The sequence below is a fragment of the Diuraphis noxia genome, unplaced genomic scaffold, assembly GCF_037042655.1.
Source record: "Diuraphis noxia isolate RWA-SAM2 unplaced genomic scaffold, SU_Dnox_SAM2 contig0002, whole genome shotgun sequence".
In the NCBI taxonomy this organism is placed as follows: Eukaryota; Metazoa; Arthropoda; class Insecta; order Hemiptera; family Aphididae; genus Diuraphis; species Diuraphis noxia.
In genome coordinates this window covers 14829103-14849203 of record NW_028301712.1, presented here as the reverse complement: position 1 = coordinate 14849203, position 20101 = coordinate 14829103, and the positions used below count along the sequence as shown (strand labels likewise).

At 28.3% G+C, this 20101-nt stretch overlaps 1 protein-coding gene across 1 annotated transcript in view; it reads left to right on the top strand.

Annotated features, from left to right (window-relative positions):
• The window catches only part of rsh (Rap GTPase activating protein radish), a 275432-nt gene that overhangs the window by 151988 nt on the left and 103343 nt on the right, over nt 1–20101 (top strand). The window lies entirely within an intron of this gene.

Sequence of the window (20101 nt, the reverse complement as noted above, 5' to 3'; positions counted from 1 at the left end):
GTACAAAATACAAAGTAATTACAATGATATAAAATATTCAAAATATATTACTAATAATAAATAAATAAATAAAAACGTATTTAGACTATCATGTTTTTATTACTGTTTATTATTTGTATATTTCGTACAACTATAAATTCACACAAATGACTATTTTATTATTTCAACATAATTTGTTACTTTTTCATCTCCAAATAATTTACTTTTTACCATACGTAGTTCAATGCAATTAAGTAGATTCGGACTAGCAGTCATTAAAATTAAATTACGACTAATGACCTTTTAAAATATGAATAAGTTTAAAAATTTGATATTAAACGATTTACTAATAGAAAATTCGTTTTTCTCAAAAATTTTTTTTTCCAGATAACATTAAACTATATTCATAAACTAAGTAAAAAAAAAATAAAAAAATGAGAAAAACATACTTCTGGTTAATTTATAAGTGACTTTGAATTGTGATTATATTGAGTTTTTTTGGTTATTTTTGATTTATTAGACCTAAAATAGTTACATTTGAATGAAAAAAATTGATTTACACGAGTTATATTAACATATTATGGTATTTATGTCTAATTAAGTTTATTTTCAAATAAAAATGTTTTTTTTTTTCATTTGGAAAATAATGGCTCTTAAATCTATCATAATTCACAACAGAGAGTAAACGTGTTTAGATATTATAAGTTGTATATTCAAGTCTTATTTCTCAAACATATTCCCTAAAGGTTGCAAAAAGTTTCAAACTTTGAACATGGATTTTACTAAATAAGTTTAACATTATAAATTATGCTAAGGTGTTTATGATTGAACATATATATATATATTAATACTTAGAAGCATATTATGTTTTTTTCAAAATAATATGAATGTATTATAAATATAATAATATCCTGTTATAGGTACTTATCCATTTAAGTTTTGTATACTTTTAAAGTTGATAGGTATTTACTCGATCAATACTCACATTGTAATTATGTTGTTAAAACAAAAACAAAATTATGACTATCTAATCATCCATTATTTTAACTATCAATACTCAGTTATAAAATTACTTATTATATTATTTACATATTTATACAATTATTTTGATAATTATCACATATCAAGTTTATAATCAAATTATGGTAACTTTTATTTTAGGTTTTGTTATTTGGAATTCGAATGGTAGTTAGTTCCACAAATTATTTATACCACAGAATATTGTTGGGATTCAATATTACAATAGGGTTGCACTCCATGCATAGAAAAGGTACATTGTTTTATTCTCGATTACAGACATGTAATAACTGCTAATCCTGTTGTAATAAATAATAACAAACATTTAATAATTATGAAATGAATTTGAATTTAATATTTTGACTTTAAGACACTATGATGATTGTCGATATACTATAATGCATGATGGTTGTGTTCACATGCAGTCAAACTTGTATTTGAGCAACAATATTAGTAACTAATTGATGAAGTGGTTAGGCTGTTAGGGTTTTTTAAGACAACAAACGTGTGAAATTAATAAAGCGTATACGAGTGTAACTAACTGCCACCTATTAAATAACATGATTAACTTATTGAACATTTGAACGAAATAGATGTTTATTAAACATATTATACTATACCTATAACTTAAATATATTATATGAAATTCTGTTTGATGATCTGGACGTTTTACCAGAATCATTTCTAGTACTATAACGACTTAAACTATAATATTATTATGTTGTATAATATGATGGTTCGTTGTATTAAGTTACTGGTAGATACTGCACCAACCAAATAAGTTTATTTTTACTTTTGAACTATACATAATTTACGACCACGTACTATTTATTATAAACCTTAAGTACCGCGGTTCTCCGCTCATCCACATCGTTTCCAGAAAAAAGAGATATAAGTAATAGTTATAAACAGGGCTAGGATTTGTATGCAATACAAAATTGTAAACTATGCATTTTTTTTATTCATGGTACAGCTTCAACTGCTAAGGTTATTAGCTTGTAACAAAATTAGTATTTAGTACATAGTAAAATATGGTTATACAATAGGTTCTTAAATTAGATTATACATATCAATTTGTTTTAAAAATGTAATTATTTTGTTGGTGTAGTCATAGGTAGGGCTGAGGGCTTAAAAGAGGTTGTCGGGCAATTTTAGATTTTTTCTGGTGGATACGGATACGGGTACGGTAGTGGATAAGGAGATGCTTGACTGTGAGAGGTTCTTCGCAGGTTAAGCACATTACAGGTTCTTCTCTGCGCATAAGATGTCCATGGGACATCTTCGAGTGACCTATACGTAGTCTACTGATAACTACTTCATCTTTACGGTTTGATGAATGGGGTTAAGGCCAGTATTAGGTAGTATTTTCTATTTCTCTTAATTTGTTATTGGGTGTGCGCCGCCATTCAGATTCCCATAAATTGGTACAAAAAGTGTTGAGATTTCTGTGGATGTCGATGAGTGATGAGTACGTGCGTATTTCGGTCATAGGGTTATTTATTGCTTCACGAGCTACTTTGTCAGCTTTCTCATTGCCATCTATTCCACAATGGCCTGGTGTCCATATAAACCGTATGTTCTTGTTGGCTTTTTCAATGGTGTTGCTTATTTTGATTGCTAGGAAAATATGCATTTAATTTAACAAAATATGAAAAAATACAGATTTTAATTTTTATGAGGTAAACACAAAAATATAAATATAGTTACAAAAAACATATGTATCTAATGAAATACATCAGTAATTGGCTGTTTGTATTAATATAATATAAAAATATAATTGAGAAATAAAATAAAATAATTTAGAAATAAAATTTATAATTCACATTCACTACGTGTGTTACATGCTACGACCACAATTTTTTTTAAATTTTCAAAAATAAATGATCGGCGATTGGATCGTATTATGGCTTTGCATTGACTAAAGCTCCGTTCAACGTTACATAATGTAGTTGGCACATATTTAAGTAAAGAAATTTGTCCTAGTGTTAGGTTACAACTGAAATTGTCTTTATCCGATTCACTATTTAATATTTTATTTATTGATTGTAGAGTTTTAAATCCTATATTTTTTTGTAAAATCAAGGATAATTTGTTCTTAACTTTATCTGCGACTCTTCCGCTACACTCAAGAAGTCGATCCCTAAGCGTTTATTTTAATCTGTAGACTTTCATGAAGTGTTAAATTTTTGTTTTGTAGTTTAATTATGACTTGGGATAAAAAGCCAAAATTACTTTTAATATATGCTATAGATTAAATTATAAATATTAATTACGAAATATACTATAAAACATGCATTTTTCGCATTCTTATAATCGAAATATGCAATAATATTCATTTTGTTCAATATATGCATTAATAATTTATCCAAAATATGCAAAAACATGCAAAATAACAACACCACCATTTATCTCATCATGAGGTTATTTGTGAACATTACTAACAAAATCAATAATCAGAAGTCGCAAAAAAACATGCTGTTGCATGCAAATCCTAGCCCTGGTTATAAATGTATACCTTACCGTGGGATGAGGGATGATGAGCACCGGACCCGACTTACCCCACGCCATTCTTCGTCTGCTTATAGGTTATATATTATGAATGTATGCATGTATATATATATATATATATACTTAAGTATAAAGGTGATATATATGTATATATAATGACCATCCTTCGTCTTCACGGGTTTACGATGGCTCGTGGACTTTTACGATCTAATGACAATAAAAACCACTTTTTCCATATGTATACCATCTATGTCATCTCGCGTTTTTAATCCGTTTAAGTGGTATAAAAAAATTGCGACAATCGGTTAGTAAACCATAAAACGGCTACGACCGCTGCCACCATTTTCATAAATTATTAGGTAAATAGTATAATAGTGTCGTACCTATGGATAATTTATTAAAACTCTTATTACGGTCATCACTACAACCCCCAGGTGAAAGAAACCATTTGTCATACGTGTAAATTAGATTAGAATGTTTCTTGTTATGTATCGTTTATTATACTATAGTTACATTAAATTAGCTCATAAAGTTATTATATTTTTAACGGACATTTGAATGTTTATAGTATATTATTATTATGTAATTATGTATCATTATACATATGGCATCTGTTGTACTCGTATGATACATTTTTGTTGTCATTTTAAGTAATTCAAACTGTCCAAGACTGAAACAACTTAATTAAATAAATACTTTTTCCGATAGAGCGATTTAAAAATTCACAATGTAAAATAAATAAATTACCTAGGTATATGAATAAGATTTTAAATGTCTACTTGGTATATATTATTGTTGCTAATATTTCATAAATATGCTTGCTTAATTTTTCAATTGGGATCAAATCATAATATTATACCGAAACAATTATTATGTTAATTTTAAAACAATAATAGAACTTTATGTTTAATATTGACATTAACAACCTTCGTTCCATAATTGAATTAAAATTGTTTTGAAAAAAGTAGAATATTCAATATTGATATCTTAAATGGTCTTTTATAGCTGTAAACGTATATGAGTTATTTATACATAAACTATATACCTATATAATATGTGTATGGAGAAATCTAAATACGAGATAAATCAACTAGGAAGATCGAATTTTAAATTTGAATCCATTCACGGGGTCAGTCCCGTGTATACAGTGTATAAGAAACTCTGATACAAGCGTAAATGGATTAAATCGCATTTGTGCGTAGGTATTAGGTATTTAGATATTTATGCGCGCGCGCGGGTGTGTGTGTGTGTGTGTGTGTGTGTGTGTGTGTGTGTGTGTGTGTGTGTGTGTTTGTTCTTGTACTTGTAATACATCGGCAAAATAGCTGTTACGCAATAAATATCAGACAACCAGCGGTCGATTTTCGTATCCGTGAGCGAGATCAAATATGCCCACGAAACTTTGTTCATACCACCGACCAGCGTTTTAGGTTACATAAGTTTCCGTCTCACTGAGCTACAGACGGTAGGTATCTGCGTTGTTGATAACATCTATAGGTAGGTATTATAATTGCATTGCTATAACTGCGTATAAACTAATTACTGATATATAAATCCGTAAAAGTATAAGCACCAGAAGAACCGTTAAAAGTTTATGAGACAATTGTATTATACAAGATAATTCATTAGATAAAGTAATATCATATTATAACCTACGAGTTCAACATCATGTTTATTCATAACCTGATTCTTAGAATATTTAATTAGGTTTTGGAATTTATTTGGAGACTGTAATATTATTATAAATTACTTGTATTTATATATTCAAGATTAAACCAAAACAAAGTATATTCTATTGATTTGATTCATTCGATGTATTGTTTATGCAAATCAATAAAACTGTTAGAACCTTGTTTTCTTTTGGAATCTATGTTTATTATATTATAGTTATAATCTTATTAGTTTTCTGATCAGAATGTTGGAAGATGAGAAAAAGTTTTCTTGAACACGGCTTTTTAATAATGCTTATGTATCATGCATGTCTCTCATTTTTGGATTTTATATAATTTCGTGTATTACGATGTTCGAAATAGGTAAATGTTTTTTTTCTCTCTATCGATCATAAGTTTTGAAAATTACCCTTTAAAATCACACGTTGATCGTCATTGCAAACGTACGTGCAAAAAAAAACCCGCATATGAGCCACAACCCTCGGTTTATGTTGTAACGAGTAAGTGATTTGCAATCGTTTACGTGTATCCGTTTTCCGTGAGTTTTCAGAAAAGACCGAGCTGTTTATAAATTTATAACTAATGGTTTTTTTTTTTTTTTAATTTCTTTTCGAGTACCCAAGGGATATTGTTTAGGACAAATGACCGCAGTGGCGTGTTTCACGTATGCCGGAATCGTGCGGTTTTGTTCATAATGCTGAAGGGTTAAAGTGGTAGTCGCGTACGGCCCATCTGCAGCGACGGGCTGCTACAGCGGTTTCAATCGTACATAGGCCATCCAAATATTGTTTTATACGTATACACTGATTTAATTTAATTAATAACGTCGATGGGAACGGATGGACGTGCCTGTAGGTACACATGCATTGGCATCATCGTAATATCTTATTTTGTAAGTAGGTACAGATCACATAGTGATTATACTCGTACATTGAAAATTATTTAATATTTATTTTAATCTATCCGAGAAATCAACAATCGATACGTTAATGTTGAGTTTTGGTAAATTTATAATATTTGAATAGTATTAAAATATTGATTAAATACCTATGTATTTAAGTCAAATAATCATAACATAATATCAGTGTTATTCATCAACGACGTAATAAATTCAAAAATATAATATTTTACACAATGAATGTCATTACGTTCCTTCTTGTTTATAATTTTCATTTCTTATAAGGTTGAAAAAAGGGAAGAATTTATATTTCGTGGAAAAAATTAACTTCTGAGTAGTGTATTTAAAATTAATTTTCATCTTTCCTGTCAAATTAGTTTATAGTGAAATACCAAACTGCTAATATTCAACTGCTGTTAATAAATAATACAATAAATGCAATAATTTAGCAATAATTTAATATTTAATCCAATTATTAGTGAAATAATAATAAGAAGATAATAATTAACTTATACAAATTTATTTATTAGTAAATATCAGTGGTTTATGGTATTATATATTAGAAAATTTGGATATTTACTACACAAACTATCACAATATTAATATATTACAATTTAACATTACCTAATAAATTGTGTGTTTAGTGGTTGCTTATTTAAAAGCTATATTTAGAAGTAAATATTCTTGTTTACGGAGTAAAGGAAATTAAGGATTATTAGTCCTCAAAATGTTATGATTATTATATGATACTTAAAATAGAGTAGAGCTGAATTGTATATAAAAACGATCAACGTTTGATGTTTTGATATTTGTAGCTACGCATTTTTTTCTTCGAAAACTTATAAAAGAAATTAATATTTTATAATTATTAATAATATCGAAAAAATATTCATATAATATAATAGGCGTGCATGCATTCAAAAATAGAGTATTTTTTACCTACACAACTTATGACATTTAAAAAAAAAATTGCTTTTCTATAAATAATTTGAATGCTTTGACACTATTATTAACTATATTTCGTCTTAGTCATCTAAGTTCTTTTAAAAATATAGTAAAGTATAATGTATATAGTATAAATAACTATAGGTAGATAAATATTGATTATAGGTCACAATTTGGTTTTTGTAAAATGTTTATAATTATGATTAAGACTTGTTAATTTTTTATAATTTGAAATTAACAAATTATAATATTATGCTATATTTACTTAAAATTATTCAAACGTAAGTTTATGAATATAGGGGCCAATCTTCGACTTAACTAAGCTAATCAATGGATAAAACTTCAATACAAAGTATACACCATAAATGATAGTCAATGAGAATAATAATTATATTATGCATTTATATTATATATAGAATAGATACTATTTTTATTTAATAATTTATCAAAATGCATCAATTTATGCATGTGAACAAAATAACTATTATTATTGTATTATTTTTTCGCTTGGTATATTTAAATATAATATTCATGATAACATTTAATTTTGTCTGACATTACCTTTTAAGGCAGTAAAAATGCTTTGATTTTCTATTTCAAAATCTTTTCATTTTTCCCGGTACAAAAATGAATCTGGTTGGTATTTCAAGGAATCAAAGTTAAAAAATGCTAAATACTTTTTAGAAGCGTCAAGCAAAACAAAGAAAATAACTACAGAAAAAAATTAGAATGAATTTGAATTCAAATAGTTGATTTGTATTTTTTTTTAGTTTAAGTTTTAAAAAAAACCGTAGTTACATGAAACTATCACTGAATGATTTTATTGGCATTATCAATAATAAATAAAAAAACATGTCTTGTATAATATATATTTTATAATTTAAATTTAAAAAATGGAAAATCACACAATATAGGTATACCACATTGTATATTATATTATACATGTTTAATCATCCGTAGTATGCGAAATATGCCATTTTTCGTTGACATAATAGTATTATACCGACATTATATTTTTAATAAACACGTTAATATGAAAAAAATTATATTTCACAGTATAAAGTATAAAATGCATTTTTGCTTTACTAAAAAATCAAAATATGATAACATGAACTTTGCGAATCTTCGATAAATTTATTTTTAAAACAAAAACTGTCTAGACGTATTATTTAAATAATTTAAGTGTTTAAATTTTAACCGATAGCATAAGTATAAAATAACATAATGAATCTTTTGGACATTCATTCTACTAAAAAAAAATTAACTTATATAATACTTAATAATGAAAAAACTATATTGGTACAATAAATGCATTATTTAGCCTATCAGCTAAAACAAACAAGATAACCCGATTGTCTTGACTGTATTTATTAAAATTAGTTATTCATAACTAAAAATGCATAAAAAGTATTTATAATATAGTAATAATTCATATTATGCACACTACTATTAGGTATATGTTTTAAAATGTGTAGTCTTATCTAACCTAATTATATAGGCGTACGGTAGCAAAATTCATGAATTATACCGACTGGAAAAGGTCTGCGTGAGTGGCGCTGAGGGTATAATATGAAAATCATAATAAGTGTCATTGGATGATCAAATCTGTATCAATTCTAGTTATAATAGCAATACTAATAATGGTACCTTATAATAATAACTAATAACTGTAGTAAATCGGATAATAACATAACAGCTATCCTTGAAATACTTGTGTAACTGTCAGTCTGATTTTCTAACGCTGCAGTCAGTCAATTCATGTAAAAATGTTTTTTTATTTGCTCTGATATTCCCGAATGATACACGAAGTTCTATAGTAAAATTCATGGCAGGTAGGTTGGGTGTATCGATCACAGAGACCTCCAATACTTATCGATTAAATGGACCACGGCTAAACAGTAAACCAACATTAACATTCTTTTGGTATTTTATTGCAAATTTCACTTCAAATATTTAAACCATAATATTTTGATAGAAGAAATAAATTTCACGTAAATACGGTCAAATACGTTAAATTATAAAAATAATAAATTACTAACACAATTTATACAAATTCGAGTATATATATATATTAAATTGCATATTATCTGTTATGTATGAGATTAACATTGATGTGTTATCGAACTATATTATTTTATACACTGTATATACAGTAAATGATGTTAACACATATTACTCATTTTAAGGACATTTATGGTTAGTATATACTATAGGTACGCCCTTTTCAGGTTAGGATGACAATAGTAAAAAGCGTGTGCATAATAATATAAAAAGTGAAATAAAAATAATCATTTCCTTGGGATACATATTTTAGACAATCCCTTATTATTTTAGTATAGTTTGTACTTTAATAAGATCGATTTTGGATATTTTTAAATGCCTAATTTTCGTAACACGTTACACTGGAATTTACAATTCGATCTATTTTAATTATTTTATACAGAAAAAATACTTTGAATATTACACACATCATTATTATCATATTTTAAGCATATAATAAATATTTTAAATAGGAAATAATTGATAATTTTGTAATTGCCAAGGTATGAAATATCAACATTGCACGTTTAATCATAGTTTTCAATTTAAAATCTTTAAATATAATATATATTGGGTGGAGGGTCCTCGTGCATACAAGTAAAGTTGGAAATTTAACACATGATATCTTTTAACGTATATTATGCATACAAATCAAAAACAAATTCAGCAAAAAGATCTTTAAAATTCAAATAACATATTTTGTTACAAATTTATAGTATAGACCAGAGAACCATATAAAATGTGTGCATAATAATATTAAAAAATAATAAATTTAAAACTTAGATACTTAGATACTACAATGTTTTCATTTAATTTAAAAAATATGCATTAATTTTATGTCAAAAAATATATTAGAATCTTCTATTAACGAACAATGTGTCGACTCTAAATTTTGTTTATCTATAATATTACAAGCTTAGTTAAACAACTTTAATTTATGGCTGTTTATTAAAAATGACGCATAATGTGGACCATCACTAACGACATCAAGTCCCCGTGATAAACCCAAGTGTCCGATATACAAACATGACTCCTAAAATATTTTCGGTTTGTTATGTTATTGTAATTCATTATTTTACTGTAACCCCTTGGAGTATTCCTAAACAACGGCGACCCTCCATGTATGCCGTGTGTAGATATAGGTACCTATTTGCAAATAACTTACCGAAAAGGGTTGGATCCTAGAAAACTGTGGGGTGAAGGTGTGTTATGTAAAGGTACGTGTAAGCGTGTGTATGTACGTATTTATGTGTGTATGTGTGTGTGTGTGCTGTGTTATGCAAACGTTCGGCGATGCTTGTGTGGCAAAACACAATAAGCGGATTATACCCCGTCGGTGAGCGCGGTAAGAGCAGTTGTACGGAAGATGAAGTGTATATCGGAGGTAAAATGTCGTTTAAATACAATTCTCAAAAATCTGTACGAAAGCGTATTTAATGTGCTAAATATATATTCGTATATAATATACACAATGAAATTATTTCATCAGCAAACAGCCATTATCTGGGTAATTTTATTTTTATTATATTGCAAGTCATTTTAATGCATGACGCTTTAAAAAAATATGATAATTATTTTCACTATTTTTAATCATTGATATTAAAGTCATTTTTTTTTTTAAATATACGGCATACATTTTTAATTGCATTTACAGAATCACACAATTTTGTATAATAATTTCAATGTACTTATACACAAACGAATACATTGAAACAACAGTTATTTATAGTTATAAGCATTTAAACGTCAAATAATTGAAGGGACACAGGATCACAAAATATCGGTGTTCTAAGTTGTATATATTTTATCTGAAATATTTAAATACTTATAAATTTTAAGATACGTAACCCAAATTACCTAAACTAACTAACAAATATTGTTATATTAAACGTAGGTAAGTATACATTTGCAATTAATATATCTAAATCTTCACAAAAATAGTTAATAATTTTTAAAATAGTGAAGTCTCTGTATAATAAATGCACTCTATGCAAAATGCACGTATTATATTATATTGCGTATGTAACCAGTACTATGATATTAAGGGATTATATATATTTTTTTTTCATGAACTCAAACATAAAGGATTTTTAAATTATAAATTTTATTTTGCATATTGTAGCACTTTTACTTATAAGTACCTACCTACCTTCTCTTTTTAACATTAGAATATTTTATACATTATTATTAAAGCTTGATAATCTTTTGGTTTTTATTTATTATTTGGTATTAAAAACATGAAAACACATTCTTTTAAATATTTTTCCTTGGTGGGTTTCAAACTAGGCTCACTTTAGAAATTCCCAACTCAATTTTAAATTAGTTTAAAGTATAAAAAATCAATTCTTGATAAATTTTAATGTTTATATTAATAGTATTATTTATTATTTTTTGTTCATGATTGAACATTAAATTACATAAAAACATTTATTAAGACATATACTTAATGGTATTCTTGTTGTTGAATCAATTTTAGGATATTTTAATTTGTTGAGGTCATATTTTAAATTGTATAATCCTATCTCTGCATGGTAAGACTAATATAGTACCGATACCACTCGCTAACAAGAAAATGAAATAATATACGTACGTGTATAATAATAGCAAATTATTATAGTTACATACTAGAAGCTATTAATAAAAAAAAAAAAAAAAAAAAAAAAAAAAAATAATAGCAAATTTCTCAAAAGACCATGAAGATCAGTAGTCCATCTGCAGAAATTTGGAAATTACTCGGAGATACTCGTACCTTCGTTTATAATATTAGTATTTTATATAAATATAATATATATTATAGATATAGGATTATTAAAGTTGAAATATTACAATATTGTCCTTGATAAACGACTAACAGCGGTTAACAATATTTATATACTTCGTTTGTCACTGAAAAATCTTTCAGTTAAAAACAATCATATTTTCAGATATGTGCCAGATTTTTATCCGTGAATCGACTGTCGTTTTTTTCTGCCATCGCACAAAGTCGGGTACCTACCCACTCGGTAACACAATACGTATAATACTAAAATTTAGATATCTTGGCGGGAGAAAAGAGTACTTCAGTTGCCCTACAAGTCCACTCAGTTATTGTGTTTTTTTTTATATACATATACATATATAATATAATATTTAAGGCACCACATCAAGTTACGTAAAAAATTTCAACTTGAGTATAAAGCTTACGTTTAAGTGCAAAAATCAAAGTAAAATTGTGCAGTTATATACTACAGAAAACTCAAATTTAATTATTTTACGTTTTTTTTCTTTAAATAAAACACTAAAACGATTAAGTAAATAGTAATACTTGTTTGAAATTTATACAACTCAATGATTCGCAAACATTTTAATTTAAAATAATTATACCAAATTCGATTACATTTCGTTGGTGTTTGAACTTATCTATATTTTTAACATTTGCAAAAATTACTCGTTTACACCATTCAATGATTTCACAAGTGAATGAGTATGTTCATTGTTCACCAAACCTTTCAATTTAAAATATACACTCACATAAAAATAGTTTTTTTCAAAGATAATACCCATCATTTTTTTAAATACAAATATTCAGTATTGACAAAAAAACAATGCGACCTTAATCGTAATATTTAAAATTTTTCAAAACTAACTGAATTAAAATATAACTAAGGTTTTGACTACTTAAAATGTAATTTATCTAAAAGTGATCCATGGCATCAAAATGTATTCTAATCAAATTATATATGACTTACCATGATATATATATCATGATAAAAAAAAACGATGTTATCAACTGACAAACTGACTAATAGTTCAACAATTTTTTTCTCAATACATTTCTTAACGCCATGAGGTACTGGAATCATTTACTGTTCTTTAATTTCTAAAATTGACACGGACGCACAGACGTTCTAGGTTAATATTTAAATGTGCCTACTGTTTATATAAAATAAATTTATTTTCAAAAAAAAAGTAACAATCGTGTTTAGATTTCGAAAAATAATATGACATTCGTTGTTATTTGATTTTAAAAGTTGACAAATATAAAATGAGAGAATATTTTGTATTTTACTTAAAAACTATGACCTATCCAATTTAACTTTAAAAAACATAAACATAGAACTTTATATCTAAAATGACTAGTTACTGAAATATCATATCGCATCTCGCATGTCTATCCAAAAAAAAAAAAATAGCTAACCTAACCTAACCTAACCAACTGGTTTTTGAAGATGTCACGCGAGGTTTAGTGCAAACGAAATCCTGACAGTTGTCGTCGATTTCATCAGCCGGTTCGAGAGATTTCCGAATGTAAATGCGTTAAGTTATTATGTGGAAATCCAGGCAATGACGGCGTTATATAAAGATGACGTACGTTTGCTTGATTGCGTGTGTGAGTAGAGGAATAAAATATTATTACTATACGAATAATAAATTTGCCCGAAATCATGTAAGATGGGTCACCGGTAATACGAGGGGGGCTGCCGGGGGTGCTATATTACTCCGTTCTCCCTCCCCCACCTAGGAACAACCGTCAACCCCGTATGACGGTTTGATTCGGCCGGCGGGTGTGGCGGTGGATCGATTCCCTCCGCTTTTCCGCACCGACACGCATAGTAAAGACGGCGGCGGCTAGCGAATCGCGCCTGCCTCCCACTATATGCTCAACAACAACCCTACGCGTAACTGCTGCCGCCGCCGAACAGCTGATCAGCCGGAAAACTCGTGACCAAACCGGAGGAGTTTGTTAGCGCACACTACCAGTGTAGTCCGTCCGGCGGTTTACACCGGTCAGAGCGTCTTCCGCCGCCGCGTTACTCTATTTACACCTGATAATATAATATATATCATATGCCTACAATGATGAATATTATATCGTAATACTTGTTATCATCACACATATTTACTGTTTCATATACATATTATATAATATATAAACTTCTTGCAACTTTGATTGTTTTAAAATTTTTTTTTTTTTTTTTTATTTTTTTTTTTTGTGCAATCCGCTAATCTTTTTTTCGGTCGAACATCATTGCGGTTTATCCCTTTCGTCGGGTTTTATACTCAGCGTTTTTTCTCGTGCCATAACCAACGCTTGAATTTCGATTAGTCACCGCTTCAGACATGAACCGTCCGTCTCGGTCCGTTTTACCTCCGCCGCCGTCGTCGCCTTGTTCACCATCACCAAAGTCGATGTTTCCGCGGTCGCGGTCATCATCAAACATTCTGCACCCGTCGCAGCTCTCGGCCCGCTTTCAAACCCGGTGCAGCTGCAAGTCTATTGCCGTCATATGTCGGTCATGTTCTTCAGACATCTGTTGAGAGGTACAACTCCATATACCATACCTTGCCGTGTTGCCATGGCATAGTTCTGTTATAAATTTCCGATAACGCATACTGACACAGAATTTTAAAAGATAATATTGAACATTGACGTTACCCCCCCCCCCCCAAAAAAAAAAAAAAAAAAAATCTTGTTTAATATATTATGTATTTTAATATTTTAAAACGACGAGAATCGTATTTCAAACTACACTATCTACTTCCATCATAATGCGTAGGTAATACTTAACAGATATGCATGATTTAATAAATAGCTATAAAAGTGAGAAATGGTCACAAACAAACCTTGTGACCATTGTTTTCACTTGACTTCGATAAATTGATCCACAGCGATAATAGAACGGCTATACAAACTGGTCGAGTGCCAGAAAATAAAAATGTTAGCTATCTATTATACAGTAACGAGCGTAGTGGTATAGCTCAGTCGGTAAATCACCGTGTGTTAAACATGATTATTAAGCAATCTTGTTGCAACCCTAGTCTGTTACTGTAAACAACTTAAAACTAAAGGTATTTTATCTTGTTACAACACCAAGTCTAATCACACTTAGTTTTATGGTGTAGTGTATCACATTTCATCATGATACATCATCATAAAATATCGAAATGAATGCTATTCATCGTATATACATATTTTATAATCGTAAACAGTTATAATTTGAGAATTTATTTTTTCGTTAAACTCAGTGGTATTATGATACATTGTGTATAGTGACCCTCATGAAGTACATGACACCGTTACGTATTTATATAAAGTTTTATTCAAATATAATAATTATTTGTGTAAAAATATACATTTCTAACTAACAATATCTCAAATATTTCCAAAAAAAAAAAACAAATTTCACATTGCTGCTAGTACTTTAATTCATGAGTGAAAAGAAAGTTGAGAAAGTAAAAACAAATAGAATGCTACATAATTTTTTTTTTTTAGTTAGTCATTCAAGTGACACTGAATATAATAATACTAAATGTTAATAATTGTGTTTATGGAATACATATTTAATCAAATAATGTTTGTTAAACTTCACAAACTCAACCGCTTCTAACTTATTATTATTTTCCATTATTCTCATCTTCTTGTTATTTGAAATGAACAAAAAAATCCCTGAGGGATAGATCTAGACTCTCTTATTTCTTTCCATCGCTCTTAATTCTAACTTTGAGTTTGTAATTACGTATGCATTGTCATAGGTAATATTGCGACATTGAGATGTATATTGATTGATTTTTCGTTCTAAATAAAGAAAAAATGAAATTTAGTATGATGTTATTATAAAGCTTGTTAGAATTTCATGTTTTAAGTAAATCACAATTATTATTGGTCGGTTGTAAGTTATAAGGCATTTGAGCTTTAAGATTTGTATGAGTTATTCCTTTGAATATTCTTCAAAGCGAGGAAATGTAAACCCAATGACTAATTTTAATTTTTACGTAATATAATAAGTTAAATCTTTATTAAAGTTTGAATCAAGTTAATTTTCTCTTCACATACGCAATGCTAACTTTATTTCAAAATCATGCGTGAATTATGATTTTAATTTAATTTACTGTATTTATTATTTGTAAATACCTAATTGCTTTTTTGAATTTAAAATTTAAAATACCCATATTTTTCGTAATTATCATTTATTTAGGTGGATTTTAACTTCGATTAATGCTATGAACATATTCAGTAAATAATTTGTTTGCAATTGATTGAAATCAAAATTTAAAATATAATTTATATTTTTATACAATAACATGTTTATAATTGATTAATTCTTAATAAACAATATGCCAGTACCTATATCTTTATTATATTAAGTTTTCATTAATAACAATGAAGATTATAATGCATTAATAATTGTAATATTATTAAGTATTTCATTTGTAAAATCTGTCAACTTGTATATTCTTTTGGCACGTACAGACGTTCTGTATACATTTATTTTTTTTAAAGGTCACTATCCATTATATAAAGCTCACTTTGGTTTACAAATTCGTTTGTCACGTAGCAATACGTTGTCGTCGTTATTACACTACATGAATAAAATTAGTTAGTTATATAAGTATTACTATTCAGAGCTATACATTTTTTTCATAATAAATAATTTAATGCTAAAACTTAGTTAATGCTAATAATTATCATTTAATGGCGAGCGATTATTTTAATTTTCAACACGAAACAAAAATGAAAATAATGGAGATTAATAAATGAATACAAATATTGTAAATATTTAATTTGTTTATAGTTCCAAACATTATTTTATTGTTACTTTGTGATGTTTGTAGCATTAATATTTTTAGAAAACTATATAAATTAAATAAGCATTGTATTATATAATGTTTATAGCATGTGTATAATACAATATAATTTTATGACCAAATCTCTAAATTGTATAAAACAAGAACAATATATTATTTTGTGCTTAAAACATTATGTTTTCCTATATAAACGCACCAGTTAACATAAATAATATAAACTGTTACGTGTAGGCTTGCAGAAATCGGCTTATCATTCATATATGAAAATCATTTCTTCGATCAGAGAATGATCATCAATGGTACACTTTTAATTACTTTCTCAGTTAAAAACATCATATTTTTATGTAAATTTGTAGTTTAATGATAGTTATTGAGTACTTAATGCAGCTATATTGTAATTCATCACAAATTCTTCCCGTAAAATACATTATATGCAATGATTTATCGTATTAAAAAACCACTGATATTATAGCAGAAATTTTGTATGGTAGGAGATTAATATTATCATCATTTATCATTTTATTACAATTCATAGTCGAAAAACAAAAACTTCAAATTAAGTTATAAAAATATTGTTTTCTCTACGGTTGAGTGGAAATGTTACTTATATTTGAGGCTAGATTCAAGTATCTAAACATTAACTTTGGAAATAAAATTGTAAATATAAAGCCATTATAAAACCCCAAAAAATGTAATACTAAGTTTTCCTATTTTCCTATTTCCTAAATGAGTCGTATTTAACAGATATAGTTATTGATAAAATTAATGTGATTCAAACGCGTTTAATTGATTTGAACGTTAGAAGAAAATAAAACATAAACGTTATATTAAAGGTATCGACGCCTAACACAATATCAATGATTTATAAGTCATATAATATTATACGAGTAAAAATACATGAATTTATAGTATAGTGTACAGTATTAATATGTGTATAAATATTATATTAAACAATAAACAATTCTTTCCATATTTAAGTGAACACCACAAACCACATATTGTGTTGACCCCTTCTTACAAACGCACACAGCATACCACATTTGTATTCAAAAATTCCAATTTCAAGTCGTTAGATTAAATGGTTTAGCGTTATTATCGCCTTTTATCAAAAGTAGGTAAGAAAATTGTCTATAATTTCTCGTAGTATTTTTAGGTTATTTTAATTTTTAATCAAGTTATAATAGTATGCCAAATATTATAATTTAAATGTTATCATAGTTAGACTAAAAATTAAAATATAATTATGAAAAAAAAAACTTATAGAAAAATACAACTTATGTTTTTACTTTTAAATTTAATAACAGGTCATAGCTTACTTTTCTTAAATCTCGCTACAGAAAATTTGAACTGCTAAACTTTTCCATGTTGTATACTCATGGTAGGTACCTACGTTAGTTGTATACGATGGTGACAACGTGTTGTCATGCGGGCGCGGGGCGTCCTCTCAAAGTTCGCGGCGATGTACATGATTTACCATCTCGTTTTCCGATCCAAGCGTGGTACAACTTTACTGTACAATGAATACAACATAACCGTCTTCGTAAAACTGTGCACAGAGTTATTCGACGGTGTCACTTTAAGCGCATAAGTTTTCTCATTTCACCGGCAGTGCGTCATGCACAGCGCTTCACAGGTGTAATAATAAAATATAACATCTAAACAACCGGAAACACTAGCAACGCCGTTGCGTCATTTACAGGTAGGTAGGTAGGTACCTATTACTATAGACCGATTGTCTTGTGTAGTAGCTGTCTCATCCATTCTTCGCGCGGTGGTGTGTTTGATTTCCTCATTGTGTGCGTCGTGAATTCAACGTCGAACGGATTAAGGTATCGCAGTGGTACGCCATACACGTGTGCGTGTTACCCGAGAACAAAATATTGTAGACACCTACCTACTGACATAACGTATAATGCATAACAATATAAAATATCACAGACTGTTCTGGAGATTTTTCATTTTCATGGCCTCTCGCGGCCATTTCAGAAATGAAAATTGATACAGCAATGACGCAAAAAGAGTGGACGCATTGTGTTTCTGGTAACCGTTATTTACCGTCAAATAATTTATACTTTAAAAGCGGCGAACTGCAGTGTGAATAAACAATATAATCTTATAATTTTGCTTCGTCAAATGCAACTATTTGAGAGTTTGTTACATCCTGACACTGGTTGGAGGAAATGAAACCTCCGCAGTGTCCACATGGAATGGTGTTTGAGAAGACATGAGGTTTTAATTGTCGGGAACTAAACACCTAACAGTATAAACAGTATAGACACCTCCGAATCGTAATTATTTTCACACGTGCCAACGATGACTTACCAATGATTTATTGATGTTATTTTTATTATTATTGACACACGTTCTTGCAGATTATGACATAATAATAACTCATAGATGAAAGATATCTGAACAATTCACTAATTCAGCAAACTCTAGAACCTATAAGTCCTCAACGTCGTCGTCATGATCTTGTTAGTGAACGCACATAAGTACGCTGAAACGACACTTGACTGCAAGTTATCTCGCAGAGATAAAGTTATATTTTCATAATATACCGTATTACTAATTAATATGCATAAAGGACATAATATAGTTGTAATGCTAACGTGAAATTATTACTCTGAATGAAAACAACTGTATTACGCTTTTTTTTCAAACGACTTTGGCTCTTACTGTATTATTATTATTAGTATTATTATTATTAATACTATTATTATTATATACAGTTGTAAAGTTCCACCTAACCTAACCTAACCTAACCGGGTTAGTTGCTTTCGCAATTAAGCGCATGTCATAAAAAGTTTGCCGATATAATATGCTTACGCCCTGCTACCCGTGAAAACTTTACTCGATAACTTCCAAACGCCCACCTGCCGCTCACATACGAGTATATATTATTATTTTATGATATACGCACCAAAACCTTCCATCTTTGCAGATAAACTCAATTTCGACTGCAATCCTTTTAGGTGAATCGGTAATATTGTGCAACAATATAATATAGGTAGATTTCACTATACACGCGCTTATGCTCGGCGCGCCTAACTCTCCCAACTGTTCCGACTAAATCGGGCGAACAAACGATTTGCTCGGGTGACATTATTGCAGAGACGGTGAAATAGGTTGCTTCGACGAAATTAATATCTTGCTATTATTATTAGGACCATCGGAGATCCTTTGTCATGAACATACGCACCTTTCGTCATTTACAAGCTACAACTTTGTGCAGATAATTAATATTAAATAAATAATGTAAAATTTAAATTTAATTCAACAGTTTAGTATTGAATTTATTGTGTTTATTCATTATAAATGCTTTGACGTTTTTATAAAAAATTTCATATTGTATACATTTGAAACATAATAGTACATAGTTATAACCATCATAATATTATATAAAATAATTTGATTTTAGTTTTGAGAAAAATCAAATCAGTTGATGGATTACTTGATAAAGTTTTAAGATAGGTATAGA